The 15,260-nt window shown below is 43.5% G+C and overlaps 1 long non-coding RNA gene across 1 annotated transcript; it reads left to right on the forward strand.

Annotated features, from left to right (window-relative positions):
* Nucleotides 1–242: 242 nt before the first annotated feature.
* On the forward strand, nucleotides 243–13,161 carry LOC121277366. The gene is made up of 2 exons (XR_005942866.1): nucleotides 243–317; nucleotides 11,684–13,161. It is a non-coding gene; the product is annotated as an uncharacterized LOC121277366 (long non-coding RNA).
* The last annotated feature ends 2,099 nt before the right edge of the window (nucleotides 13,162–15,260 follow it).

Genomic DNA, 15,260 nt, shown 5'->3' on the forward strand with positions numbered 1-15,260 from the left:
CGGGATTGGGACAATTAAACATGAAAAGCCACTATTGCAGCCAGCTGGAAAAACATCCTTTTCCCGCCCACTACTGCACTTGCAAACCCAGGGCAATTCCACCTGTTGTCAGCTTAGGTTTAGGTCTGTGACCAGGACGAAAATTAGCACAGGCAACCTCCTTGTTTTAAGAGATGAAACAAATTAACATACGTAAAGGGGTAATTGATCTTGTGCAAGTAAGCCAACTATATCTTGGGAATGTATTTTGTAGCTTTATTTTAGAACAATCAGGAGAAACAAAACCTGTTCTCTCTGCTTCTTTGCCACATCACCAGGTATGTAGATTTATTTACATTATGTTTTGTTTATTTCTTGTTTATGTTACACATTGGGGCTGAAAATCTTGGATTGTGAATGCATCTCCTGATGTTACATATATTTAAATGGCTAAACATTTGCTTTGATATAAGTAGCTTCGATTCTTAAGTAGTAGTTTCCAGGAACATATCTACAATTAAAATGAGATATTTCTGTATGACAATGAAAAAGTTACAATTTCTGAAAAACTTAATAAACTGTCACATATTGCCCATCTTACCCAAGCCTTGAATTTCTAGTTGCGGGGGGATTATTTGTGTGAGAGAGGAATGCATGACAAGAGTTGTTTTACTGCAGAACTTGGAGGCTCAAGCCTGTAAGGCCAGTTCCCATCGCAGAACAGCTAGGTTTAGCTTCAGAGCTTCTCAAAGATAGAATCACCTAAAATAGCTGAAGGCAGGGGAACTCCTTTGACTGATTGGGAAACCATGAGTCAACATTGAATCCCTTTCAGTATTGCGTGACTATATGTAATTAGCATGCACTATTACACAGTGGATTACTGTCTCCCTGCTATGGAATAGGGTTGGTATCCAGCATTTGTTCGTTAAACATTTATGTGAAATCCTCTTTCCTATTGGCTATGCATAAAAGCTGCCATAGAAAAATCAGTCTTTCAGGCAAGAGAATGGGGATAGAATTTAATATAGGTGACAGGGGCTGACAACAGTGCCCAAAACCAGCATCTCCTCTTTTCCTGAAGGTGTGCCGTTTTAAGTGCCTCTCCAGGATTAAATGGGCCCTGACAGCAGAGGTTCCGCCTGCTGAGGGCTGCTGGCCAATCAGAGGCCAGCAGCTCTTCATTGCTCGGCAGCGCCACAGGAGAGGTAGTGGCTGCTGCCGGTGATACATGCACCTGAGACCCAGGATCGCCTCGGGACCCAGGCCACAGATGAGGGATGGTGGGAGAAGGATTATGGGGTGGGGGTCATGGGAGAGGTGTGGGGGGCTGGCAGCAAGGACAGTGGTTGGCTCTCAGCAGCCACCCCCTTCCTGATGCTGGGTTTCTTGATTAGACACTGGGTGCCTTTGAACAAGGGACCACATCTGGAAGCCTACAAGCAACCCCAACAGTGTTTGCTTTTCAGGCTTCATGCATGGTGAGTCCACCAATCACCGCTGGGCAAATACCAGCAGCATCCAGCAACGGCAGGATGAGGTCCTTAAGTGGAATTAATTGCCCACTTAAGGGCCTTAATTTGTGGCAGGGCAGGAAGGGCATCAATGAGCCTTCCCACCACAGATTTAATTAGGATAGAGGCGGGAAAGTGGCAGAGCCCCCAACCACCACCCTCCCACCTAATTAAATACCTCCTCGCCACCAAATTTGCCAAGGGGAGGACATTAGATTCTGTCCTGGCAGGCCAGCACATGAAATTATATGCAAACTGGTTCTACCAGCAGCCCATAATCCACTTTTGTCAGAGCAACCTCTTAGAGTTTGTTACTCAACTCATTTATGAATGTCACTCACTGATTTATTCTGGTGGTTTATATTTATCTCAATAAAACTGTCATAATTTGTTTTAATAGGCACAAATAATTCTAGATATTAATGAATGGGATGCTCCAAAGGAAAAATCCAACAATCTAGATTCACTTATCTTAGTGATGCCATCAGACCTCCTGGCTTGGTTTACTTAAGAGACAATAACTTCCTTCTCCTCTGCTCAACTGGCAAATGAGGTATGGTCACCTCTGTTTGTTGTTATTACAACAGATTAACGGTACCAATTACCTACAGGCAATTTAAAAAAAAAAAATTTAAAAGAAATACAAGTAAAGACACTGAGCTGATTATATAAAGTGTCCACTTTCTGGAAAATTCCTATATGAATTATACTTGAGCGATTGGTCCTGAGAGAACATAGAATGTCCAAACTGAGAGGTGATATGGCTTTCTTCAAACAGAGACACTTGAAAGGGAGATAGGAAAGATGCACAAGACTGAACTTTAATCTCCTGTGGTTGTGGAGATAAAAAACCTGATTTGCACATCTCAGCAGACATCCAAAATCCATCCCCTGTTGATTTATATCTCAGAATGTGTAAATGATCTGAGTTGAAAAAGAACATGGTGTCTGGGTGTGAGTCATAGTTTTTTTCCTTCCAGAATACACAGGGAAAAATCAGTTGAAAAGCTGGTGTGCTGGTGTATGACTGTGTGTGACAGTAAGCAGAAGAACAAATCAGCCAGCCCCCTGCAGCTTGCTGGCAAAGAATCTCTCTCTCTCTCTCTCTCTATTGCTGTAGGCAAAGCTCAGAATAAGTCACAATTTAAAGGAAATAGTACAGCCTTTCAGTCAGCCTGTAGAAGCAAGTGTCTCCAAACTAACTGCGAAACTGCCAAAGTCAGCTGTACCATAATCACCCAACTTAACGGCTGCAATGGGCCACCAGCTATGCCCCACAGACAAGCCAAAGACTGATTTATATATTTTTTAAACTTTTATTTGAACTCTTAACTTCTCATTTCTGACCTGTGTGTATGTGTGTTCTGTTTTTATTAATTTTATCAGGTTTTAGTAATTGTTAAACTTACCCTTTCTTTGACTCGAATGACTGGTCAAGTTGGCTCCTTCTAAAAAAAACCATTTAGACTGGGAAAAGGTATCCACGGGGGAAGTGATCCCTTCTAACTTAATCTTGTTGTGACCAACTGAGGGTCACCCAGGAGCATAACAAAATTGGGGTCCCATTCAGGAAGTTAACAAACTGGAGGACCTTGCCTGGTTGCCTGGGCACTAGTCGTAGCATTGTAAATATGGATGTGCAGATATTGATGGATGGGTACAGAGCACTCCTTGTATAGTCTGAATAGCTGACCTTCCCACTGTTCTTTTCTGCTCAATTTGTCAGGTAGGCAGATTTCTATTGGGATATTGGTGCCAGGGACAAAATATAAAGAATTTACAATAACAGTTAGCACAAAAGCTCAAGAGAACCCAATTTCCAATAAGGAAATAAATTAATTTTAAAAATGTGGCAGAGGTATATTTCTGTTAACATTATTCTGCTAGGTATTAGTTTAGAAGAATTATTGGGATTCTTGCTATTAATTTGGATGGTCATGGGTTTAAACCCCACTTCGGATATTGAGCACTTAGTTTAGGTTAACACTTCAGTGCAGCCCTGAAGGATCACTGCATTATTCGACATGCCATCTTTTTTATGAGACCTTAAAACATGTTCCAGTCTGCCTGTTTGGATGAATATAAAAGGTCTCATGACACTATTTTAAGAAGAATAATAGAGGTTTTCCAGTGCTCTGGACAACAGTTATTTCCTCAGTCAATGTTACTAAAACAGATTTAGCCATGGCCAAGCCAAGGAGATTGCTAACATGGTGAGGCAGGCCCCCACCCAAAAATGTGGTCTCCAATTAACCAACAGCCCCCTTTATAAGTAAAGCATTTAATGATGTTTACTTCGGAGGCCCAGCCCACAATTCAAGCTTGCACCCCCAAGTGGGCCACCCTCTTTGTGTCTCTTCTGTAGCTAGTATGCCACCTCTATCTGGAGTACCACTTGCTACCCTACGCCCGGCTGGGGCCATGGAGACTTTCAGTCTGGGAGACCCTTCTGCCAGCTGTACCTTAGTTGAAAGAAGGGACCAAGTGTGGGGCAGGCAGAGATGCCAACGCAAATAAGGCCTGTTTGGAAATGGGCACTAAGGTCAGACCCACCCTAAACTGGGGCTCTTCTGCAGCACTCTTCCCTGATTTATGATGGGTGTGTGTGAAAGAAGTCAGATTTTCAAGAAAATTAACTGCTGATTTATTGTTGTTTGTGCAATTTTGCTATGCAAAATGGCTGTGTTTGACCGTATTACAGTGAGTACACTTCAAAAGTAATTAATTGGTTGTGAAACACTTTGTGAATCTTTCTTTTTGTATCAATTCGTAATCTTTCATTTAACAGTTAACAGCCTTGGATGCCATGCAACATTAGCATTATCTACATCTGATGACCCAGCCTAGGTTTGGCCATTCTACTTCACCTTAAAAGCTGCCCTTCCTGGGACCCATTAGGGGTCCTGTCCAACAACAACTTATACTTATAAAGCATCGATAACATAATAAAACATCTCAAGGCATTTCACAGGAGCAAAATTTGACACCTGTCAATCCTTCCAATACACCTGATGGCAAGTGATAAGAGTGGGGGAGTTTCCAGGTCAGCCATACTGCAGAGGACAACATCAGACCACTGCAGTACTTTGCCAAGCCATAATCATGGACTAATCCAATGGAAGTCAATGGCTGCCAATGCCCTCTTAGGGCATGGTATCTGAAGGAGGAGTAGGTAATCCAGACCTCTGACACAGCAAACTGAGACAGTGACACATACTCTGCGTACATCAAATTTTCTATTTTTATTTCCTACTTGCAGAATAGGCATGCCAGATCAGGATTGTTTGTTTTCACACAATGGATTACTCTCTGGCTGAAATAAAAAAACTTGCTGCTTCCAGCATCCTTGTATCTAGTGTATATTTGTGATATTTTGTCACCATGAAGCAATATTAGCTTTAATATTGGCATAATATTGTGAAAGTCATTCCCTATGAAGTATTAGTTCCATGAGTGAGGCATCCAAAATTTTTTTAAAATATTTTCATGGGATGTGGGCATCACAGGCTAGGCCAGAATTTTTATTGCTCATTCCTAATTGCCCATGAGAAGGTGATGGTGAGCCGCCTTCTTGAACCACGGCAATCCATGTGGTGTAGATAGACCCACAGTACTGTTAGGGAGCGAGTTCTAGGATTTTGACTCAGCAACAATGAAGGAACATCCCAAGTCAAGATGGTGTGTGACTTGGAGGGGAAAATGCAGGTGGTGGTGTTCCCATGCATCTGCTGCCCTTGCCTTTCTAGATGGTGGACATCGCGGGTTTGGAAGGTGCTATTGAGTTGAGTTGCTGCAATGCATCTTGTAGGACAGAAGACTCCAGTTTGTGATCGAACCAAAGCAAGATCTGAAAATGTACTTATAACCTTCTACAGCTTCTCAAATGATCTTTGGATTTTGTGGCCTTCGGGATTCTGGTGCTGTACAGCAAATAATCCTGAAGTTCATTCCTTATCATTGATCCCATTATTTTACATGGAATGGCAACAGGATTAATGGGTCTGAAGGTGCCTGTGTCCCCTTTTTGAATAAAAACACCACAGTAGCCAATTTCCAATCTACTCACAGTTTACTAGTGATCCCTTCATAATGACAGTAGTGCCTCAAAAATCTCTTCCCAGTTTCTTTCAGAACTCTGGAATAAATATGATAGATACCTGAGAATTTACTTGTTTTCAGTCTTGTTGGTCACTCTAGGACTTCCAACCCAGCCATCAAAAGAATTCTCTTCTTATTTTCAGGAATGTTACACCTCTTTATGTCTAAATCTTCTAACAGACCACCTGGGATTGTACAGACCAATTTCAAAGGGAACTACAGGAATTCCATTTGCATTTGATAAGCCAACCTTGCTAGAGGAGTCCATGTGTCAATTGAGACAATGGTTTCCCAAACATCAGACCCTCAACACAAATGGCACCCCTTTCAACCCATAATGGCCTAGGCATTATCAGTCCTGAGAACAAAGCCAAATCCCAAATGCTGGATAAACATTCTTTGTTGAAGTCACTGTGGAGAAGGAAGGTCACATGACTAAAGACTCTGGCCTTTTGAGCAGTTTAATGCTACCTTTCTGAGCTGTGCAGTCAGTCTGCTGTTTCACATCCAACTGGCAGGCCACACAGAAGCAATCTCTATTCAGGTTGGACCACCAACCCCTCTAACCTGACTTTGCTAGGAGATTTAGTACAATCACATACAGAACTGATGCATTCTCTGCAGGAACACTTCATCTTGTGACATCAATGCCACCTGAAAAAGGATATCTTAAAACACCGGTCTCCAGCCAGCCAACCATCGAATGCCTTCATGAAAGAATTCCGCCTTGGACTCTGACTTTGGGACTCTGGAACTCACATGAAGCAATATTCAGTTTTCTGGGTCCTTGTACTGTAAACCTTCTCCTCTCCACCACCACCTTTTCCGAGTGAGTGCGGAGTGGGACGTTGCTAACATTCCTTTTTGTGGGTTTTGAATGTGTGAAATAAATTAACCTTCTGAATTTATTCTAACTCGAGTTTGCAGGTGGGATTATTAGTAAAATTAGATCCCACAAAAACTGAGGGTTTGGGAAAATATGCCTCCGCTTATTCTAAAAAAAAAAATTCAAAACACTTATGTTTCCGGACAGGTGGTAAGAAGAAAATTGCTGTTTCAACTGACCCTTCCTATCCGCAACACAAGGATTGGTGAAACAATAATGTGGGGTATTTATTTGGCGATAAGATGATATATAGATAGATTAACTAGGAAAATAAGTATTCTATATCTGATCTTCACCCTGCTGCTTGCCAACTGACTACAAGTCACGGGACCATTACATCATATCCTGTTGAGGTGTTAATGATTGATAGTAGTCTAAGAAATGGCCTCTTTAATGTGTATGCACATCATATCAATACAGGGAGGGCATGTTCCTCATGTCTTCCCTTGTGAATATTTGAAGGAAGTAGTCATTATGAACAAAAACAGAAAAAGCTGGAAATACTCAGCAGGCCAGGCAAAATCTGTGGAAAGAGAAATAGAATTCACCTTTCAACAGAGCTGAAAAAAAATGTAACAGTTTTTAAGCAAGTATAGAAAAGACCCACACAGCTGAACAACAGTGGAGAGGCATTGGAGGAGGATGGTGTGTGGTCAAGATTAGCCCCAGTGGTACACTGGGTGAGAAAGATGGTGAGGAAGTAGGGTGGGGCAGCTGGGGTTGCTGCTTGGAAGAAGGCAGCGATTAGTGGCTCAAAGGGTCCTGTGGAGGATGCCAAGAGAGAGGCTGTAGGTTTATCTAAAAGGGAGTCAAACCTGAGGTGGCAACATGAGAGCAGGAAGGTCGAGGTGTGGTGAAGAGAAATTAGGAGGTCAGCAGTGTAGTGGGAATAGAGTCAAGGCAGCAGGAAGTGGGTGTTAAAGACAATATTAGTTTAAAGAGGACATCAGGAAGATGGGAGCAAAATTAGAGAAAGGTGCGAGTTCAGGGCTAAGGCAGGGGAATCTTTAGTGAAAGATTGACTATAGGAGTAAGGTAAGGGAAGAAAGAGGCAGAGACCAAAGTACATTTTTCGACTGTTTCTGGATCTTGTGGTGTCCTCTAACATCATCACTGCATGTTTTCTGCCACCAACTCTGATTCTGATACACTTGGCTTTTTCCAATTTATATATGTCTGATTAAAATCTCCCATGAAGCTAACATTTCTGTTCTCACACACCTTTCTTATCTCCCTCTTATGCTGACATGGAGGCTTGTAGGATAACCTTAGCAAAAGTTTGGATTTTTATGTATTTAAGATATTTAACCAAAATCGTTTATTTTGTAGTTTGCTCCATAACGCAGTATGGATTTCTTTTAACGAACTTCTGGCAGGATGTCATTCTTTGATGTCTGTGTGTCCCAATGTTTATTGATGTCTTTGAAAGTTCCTGGAAGCTCTTCAGGCATGCTGCATCTGTAGGTTTAGGTGGTACATGAAAAATGGACCCCGTGTATACAATTATGCATTTGTGAATAGGGCAATAGAATGCATTAAAAAATTTGATAATGGAGAGAAGATATTTTGTAAACAGGGACAGGAGAAGAAAAAGTGTGATTCAAAGTAGATCTTTGCCTTACAACTACAATGTCAGTTTCATAACAAGCAGTCAATTGTTATTACCAAAAACATCACAAGATTTTGACATCAAGTGGCATGTTTGGGAACTGGAAATGTGCCAGATCAATATCAAAGAAGTCTTTAAATCATCCCAGGGACTATATTTAACATACCTAATCAAATCCTGCCCCTGGATGAGGCATGTGCAACATTCTAATTGAGGAATTCCTAGATTAAGAAAAAGGCATTGGGCCTTAATAATCAGCCAGGCTGCTCCTAATGCATCACTATATAGTTCAACAAGTCGTGCAGGGAATCATGCTAGTGAGTAATCTATTTTAATTTGTCATGCTTTAAATAGGGCTTCAACTGTTGAACAGGGAATTCGAGCTTTTAAATAAGAATGAACTATTACAAAGATGCTTCCATATTCACTACTTTAGACACAAATTTGGCACAATTCTCACTACTCTCTTCTCCCAAGTGGATATCAGTGGCACAGTTATTGGCTTCAGAGAGTGGAATATATTAAGAGATATCACAATGACAGTGTGCAGAAATGATTTGCTTTGGGTATCGAAGGAAAGCTTTGATATACTGCATCAGATGGTTTCCAACTTAAAATATTTCCCATTACTTAAGGTTGTTTACAGTTACAAACAGAAGCCAAATAAATACATGGTTCAGCTTCTATTTGGTATTATGTCAAGAGTATGAAAAGACTGATTTATGCTGCAGTCTTATATTATTGCCAGATAAAGAAGAACTAGTTATTTAATACTTTTGGCTTCTATTTATCTTTGATTGAAACTTGACTCATGAGTGACATAGTTGACCACACCTGTTATCTGTTGTTTAGCTTAGTAGAACTACCCTCATTTGGTTCCACTCTTACCTGTTCAATTGTAGCCAAACTATCTCCAACAATTCTTACCCATCCCCACATCATCACCTCTAAAGGATCTAGCCTTCCCTCCCTCCTCTCCCTTAGTTACTTACTGCCCCTAGGGGGCACCATCTGAGACATGGGGTCAGGATTTCTATGTACATTGACAGCTTTCCCTCCAAATAAAGTCAAGGAGCTGAATGACATACCCCTGTTCCTATGTTCCTAGGATTCCTTCATTGTCTCTGTGCTGTCACATTGTTTCATAGCCATTCTTGGATAGGTCATAATTTTCTCCTGTTAAACACTGGGAAGACCAAGTTCCATGTCTTTGGCCCCAAAACAGACGTTCTATTCTTGCCTGATTTCATCCTATTCCCTGGCCACTGTCTCAGGTTGAACCAGACTGTAAATAACTTCCATGTCCTATTTCACCCTGGTCTGAGATTCTAATACAGGATCATATCCTCTCCATCTGAACGATTTCCTACTTCCACCTCTGTAGCATCATTGGCCCCGCCCCTGACTAGCCATCCAGTGCTGAAACATTCGTACATACATTTTCCATCTCCAGATTCATTATTCTAATGTTGTGCGGGATAGCCTCTCATTGTCCATTTCTGTAAACAGCTCTTTCAAAACTCTGCTACCTGTATTCTATCCCATATCAAGTCCTGTTTACTCATCACTCCTATTCACACTGACATGCATTGGCTCCTGATTTCCCAACACCTCCAAATAAAATTTATCATCCTAATGTTTAAGTCGTTTTTTGGCCTTATACCTTCCTACCTCTTTGGCCTCTTCCAGCCCTCCAACCATCTCAGAACTCTCAGTTCCTCTGATTCTCACTCCCTCTTCCCTTTGCCTCACCTTTGGCATCCTATACCTTAAATTGTCTAGTCTCCATGTTCTGAAATTCCCTCCTTAAACTATCTGCATTTCTCCATCTCTCCCTTCTCATTTGAGACCCTCCTTAAGACCCATCTCTTTCGCCAAACTCCGAATTACTCATTTGTGGTTCAATTCATATTTTTGTCAGATTATATTTCTATGAAGTGCTTTTTTTTCCCCTACATTAAAGGCTGGCTTGTGTAATTATAATTCAATACCTTAATTGTGCAAACATATTTCAACAGGTGAGAACCAGTTATTGTGGGCCCACTTCTTTTCTGTGTAGCAACAGAATGTCTAACTTCGTACAAGCATATATTGCCTGCCCTTTTCTTTTTATAGATCTCAGGAGCAACAAGGCAGCCTCTCTTAGCAGACAGCCTTAGCACAGCAGGTAGCATCATTCTTAGCAACTTGAAGCATTCAGCAGTCCAGAGAAACAAGCCTAAGTTCTTTGCTTGGGCAAAATGTGCAGAAATGAGTGAAGTCCATTGAATAAGAAGTGGGCTTACCCCACCAGAATTCCAGGGGCCAATCAAATTAACATGATGAAGATACCTTGCCATTGTGGAGGCAGCTGTTTGTGTATTGCTGCAAGGCTTTTATGGCCTGCTGCAGCTTAAAGGTACTACATCCAAAATCTAAAATTTCCAGTAGCTCTGAAAGCTCAGATCTGAAAGTTTAGCAGAACAATTGAGAGGCCTTGGAGATGTGCATCTAGCTGAGTTATGCAGGATGGGAGTCAATGGGCAGAAATTCCGTGCCAGCTAGCATCGGGCGTGCCCAGTGACATGAGTGGACATTATGGCAAGAAGGCCAGAAATTGGCTTCACGATGTGAAACCAGTCTGTGATTGTCTGCTCAGCCCATCGATGGCTGGCCGTGCTTCCTGCCATCGTTGTAATACATCTGCACATTATTAGAAGGTTAGCCCGCAAGGATCATTCACCCTCCCCCCCAACACCCCCACCCCAACCCCCAGATCATCCACCCACCGACATGTCTCACAACAGCAAATATAAGGCAGGCACTTGTCGGGCTGCACTTTGAGGGGCACTCGGAGGTGAGTGCACAGTAACATTGCGCAGCACTCATGAGGGTCCTATGTTGGACTTCAAGGTTGAGGCACCCTGGGGAGGGTGGGCGGTGGGCAAAGGCTGCTCTGCGGTTGAAGGTGGTGCACAAACATGTGTGGGTTTGGGGTGGAAGGGAAGCAGCCACGCATTAGGGAAATCTTGTATGAATTGACCATTTCTCTGCAGCTGCAACAGTTCAGATGCAGCCACATTGACATGCATGGAGTCCAATCTCTAGCTGATCTGTCCACACAGGCAATGCAGAGACATGAAAATGCCACCAGAGCATTTCACTCCTTGAGGATAGACTGCAAACTAGTGAGCATTTTAGTGGACTGCAGAACAGTTGGATGACTGGGCACTTTGTACAATCTCCTTGCTAAAACTGGCCATGGAGCAGTCACTGGTGGAGGCGCGCACAGCCCCTTGCAGTGTCATCATTCAGGTTTGGACCAGTTTCCCACATGGTTCAAGCTAACAGTGCAGCCTTGCAGCACAGTTTAGGAGAATGCCTGTGTCTGAGCTGAGAGCACAGAATGCAGTCCAGTGGGCAAAGCTGCCACCAGTTGGCTAGGTGGAGTGGGAAGGAGGTGGATGGGGTTTCGGGGAGCCAAGTAATGTTCTAAACTCTGGCCATCCAAGTGGCCAGATGAATCTTCAAGATGAGTTAAAGGGCCTTCGGGCTAAACCAGGAGAAATTCTTAGAACACCCATGCTTACACATACGTCTCTCTCTTCCATCCTGCAGGAGGAGTACATTAGCAGCATGGAGCCTGGTGACCTAGCTGTATGCCTCACGGCATACAGAAAGTGAAGACGACAGAGAAGAGATCAACAAAGGTGCCTGGCTGTGCAGAAGGAGGAGCAGCACCCTTAGGAAGAAGGGGTGGATGGGGGTCCCACACACGCTGCTGAAAAGCCGCAGCAAGTCATCGCTGGTCAGCGCCTAGCTAGAGCCATGGTCTATAGATGCCACCTTTCATTCCTGCAGATGACCGAGAACCAGTGTCACAATGTCACAAACAGATTTAACCAAGAAAGGATAAACTGTACCTTTCACATTCTCAGGACACCTGGAACTGCTTTACAGCCAATGGACTACTTCTAAAGTGTAGTCAGTGTTGTAAGGTACAGAAACCCAGCAGTCAATTTATGCACAGCAAGGTCCCATAAGTAACAACTGTGCTAACTGACCAGTTAATATGATATAGCAGTGTTAGTTGAGATTTAAATTTTGGCCAGGAAAATTCATCTATTCTTCTGCCAGTGCCAAAGGATCTTTAATATCCAGTCAGATGGAACCTTGGTTTAACGTTGCATCGAAGGACATTACCTCTGGCAATGCAGTATGTGTTGTATTGAAGTATCAGCCTACATTCATTTATCCCTAGAACAGAACTTGAACATCTTCATGAGATAACATTGCATTTCGCATGTGGGTGGCGATACTTTCTGCAACCAAAACTTGTTCAAGAGTAAATCCATTGCAGAGTTATCTCGAGTATTACAGGACAAAAAATAAGTACAACACAGTCAACATGTCCAATCAGACTTTCCAAGTCTCTCTTCTGAGGTGTGACAAACACACATTTTTGGTTGAAAAATGTAACCCACTTTGATTTTTGTCACTCTGATATGTAAACTTAGCTTTGCGTTTTTCAATAGATTTTTAGCTGGTGCCATTGTTGATCTTAAATATGACTTACAAAATTTCTCTGATGTTGGCAACCCTGGATGAGTATCAATTTCAGCATTTGGACTTTCTTGATTCATCACTGCTGCAATTTTGAAATAATCTTTAACTTGTTGATTGAAAGCTCAGTGGGCTAACAGCAAGGGTGACATTGATTCTCCAGGTGAAGTAGTAAGTTGAAAGTTTTCGCCTGTAACTAGAACAAAATAAGGCATCCACATATATAGGACCTTTAATATAGAAAAATACCCAAAGTGCTTCAAAGGCATTGTTGTTATTGCAGCCGAAAGTCAAAGCTTATTTCTTTCGTCTTCTGCCAGTCCACGTTAGAGCATCATTAGCAGACATCAAGAAGCAGATCACTTCACTGCTCTTAACGTGTAACACTATGCATGGTACAGAGAGACATAAAGAGTACAGGAAGAACAAAATGTTGGTCAAAATAAGGGAAAAATAAATGATCATGTTGGACACTAACTGTGCATGACAGCAAATAAATATCACAATATTGACCCTCTGTACATAAAAAATAAGCTTTGCAATACTTTGTTTTCACTTCAGTAACATTAGATTGCTGATACCTCTGCTATTGATGCAATGACATTGTGAATAGTGGAACACAATATTTCTGCACTTGTGTATATAATCTGTGCTGGCTGAGATCCACTGTTAGCACAAGAAACGTAAGGGGCAGAATTTTCTGGGTGACATGCAGGTGGCGAGCCCTGCACGTCAGCACTTAAAATGGCGTGCGCTGATGTCGGGCGAGCATCCTGATGTCACCGCGCGCCATCACGATATTTAGTTGGGCGGGTGCACGATGAAGTGCGACGCGCGCCCACCATTAATTAAAGGGATTGTTAAGGCCCTTAATGCGGCAATCGATGCCGGTTTTGAGGTGCCCGTACGATCTTCGGTTCAGCGCACGGGCGCAACTGGCAGGCGGGTAAGTGACTTTTTAACAAAACTCATCCACTGGCGGGATATGTGGGCTCAGAGGGGTTGTTAATGTTTTATGTGAAGTGTTTATTGCAGCAAGTGTTTTAAACTTGCCTGTGTGATCTGTAGCAGCTCAGATCGATTTCCAGCAGCTTTCTCTGTACTTTGAAGCTACAGTTCAGCACTCTGCAGTCAGGAATCTTTATCGGGCCTGCAGCTTTCCAGAGGCCTCCATTTAGCCTGGGTATGGGTTCTGACATGTCCACTGGAGGCAGCTCCTCTGAGGAGAAAGGGAAGGCTAGAACAAGGAGGATGCCAGGAGTGGACAATCAGCCTCCAGGGGAGCCACCTTTGGGAGGCCAGGCACAGGCACAAGGGACGCAGGGCCAAGAGTTAGTCCAAGTTGGAAGGGGCCGCAGAAGAAGCCACTATCCTGCTGCCAGGGTATACAGGCAGCGAAGCAGCTACCTCAATATGACTGAGGTGCAGTGTCGAAGGAGGCTTCAACTGTCAAGGGAAACAGTCAACTACATCTGTCAGATGATTGGCCCTGAGATATCCACTAACTGTGTGGGTGGACACCCCATGCCAGCAACTTTGAAGGTCATAGTTGCCCTCCACTTCTATGCATCTGGCTCCTTCCAGGGCTCGGTGATGATCTTTGTGGTGTCTCCCAGTCAGCTGTCCACACTTGTGTCAAGCAGGTCACAGACACTCTGTTCAGGTGCGTATTGATCTTCATCCACTTCCGTTGGGACCAGGCAAGCCAGACACAGTGAGCTAGAGGCTTAATGGACATTGCTGGCTTCCCCCGCGTCCAGGGTGCTATAGACTGCACACATGTGGCCATCAAGGCACCAGCAGATGAGCCCGGTGCCTTCGTCAACAGGAAGGGCTTCCACTCCATGAACTTTCAGACAGGATGCAGATTCTGCAAGTCTGTGCAAGGTAACCAGGCAGCTCCGACAATGCCTACATCCTCAGACACTCCCAGGTGCCGGGGCCCTTCAGTGCTCTGGCTCGGCTGGATGGATGGCTGGTGGGTGCCAATGGCTATCCCCTCAGAAGGTGGCTCATGATGTATCTCCGCTATCCAAGAACAGAAGCTGAGGAGCACTACAATAGGAGCCATGGCTCCACAAGGGCTGTGGGGGAAAGACCCATCAGTTTTCTCATGATGTGCTTCCAATGCCTGGACCGCTCAGAGGGCGCACTCAAGTAGCACCCAGACCGTGTCTCTCTGATAGTGGTAGCATGCTGCACTCTCCACAATCTTGTGCTGAAAAGGGAGGATGCAGTTGACGATGAAGACCTTGACGCAGTGGATACGGCTGCACACGATGAGACCAGCACTGGTTCAGAGGATGAGGATGAGGAAGCACAGGGACAGCACGCTGACCCGCAACTACACCGAGGAGGCAGGGACACCTGGGACACTTTAATCCAATGAACCTTCAGCTAGCTCCACACACATGGATCAGGAGGACCAGCCTTGCCTGGCACATCCATATGCAGCACTTAAGTGCTACATCTTCCACCTCATCAGCTGCAACTAAGGGCTTAGTACATAAACATCAATGTCCACTCAAACACTCATGATATGTCTGTGAAACATACAAATGCAGCATAAAGGAGACACCCTCAGCCATGGTAACAAATGTGGATTTTATTGCCATCCATCAGATGGTGCCAC

Source organism: Carcharodon carcharias, chromosome 4, assembly GCF_017639515.1.
Source record: "Carcharodon carcharias isolate sCarCar2 chromosome 4, sCarCar2.pri, whole genome shotgun sequence".
Taxonomy (NCBI): domain Eukaryota; kingdom Metazoa; phylum Chordata; class Chondrichthyes; order Lamniformes; family Lamnidae; genus Carcharodon; species Carcharodon carcharias.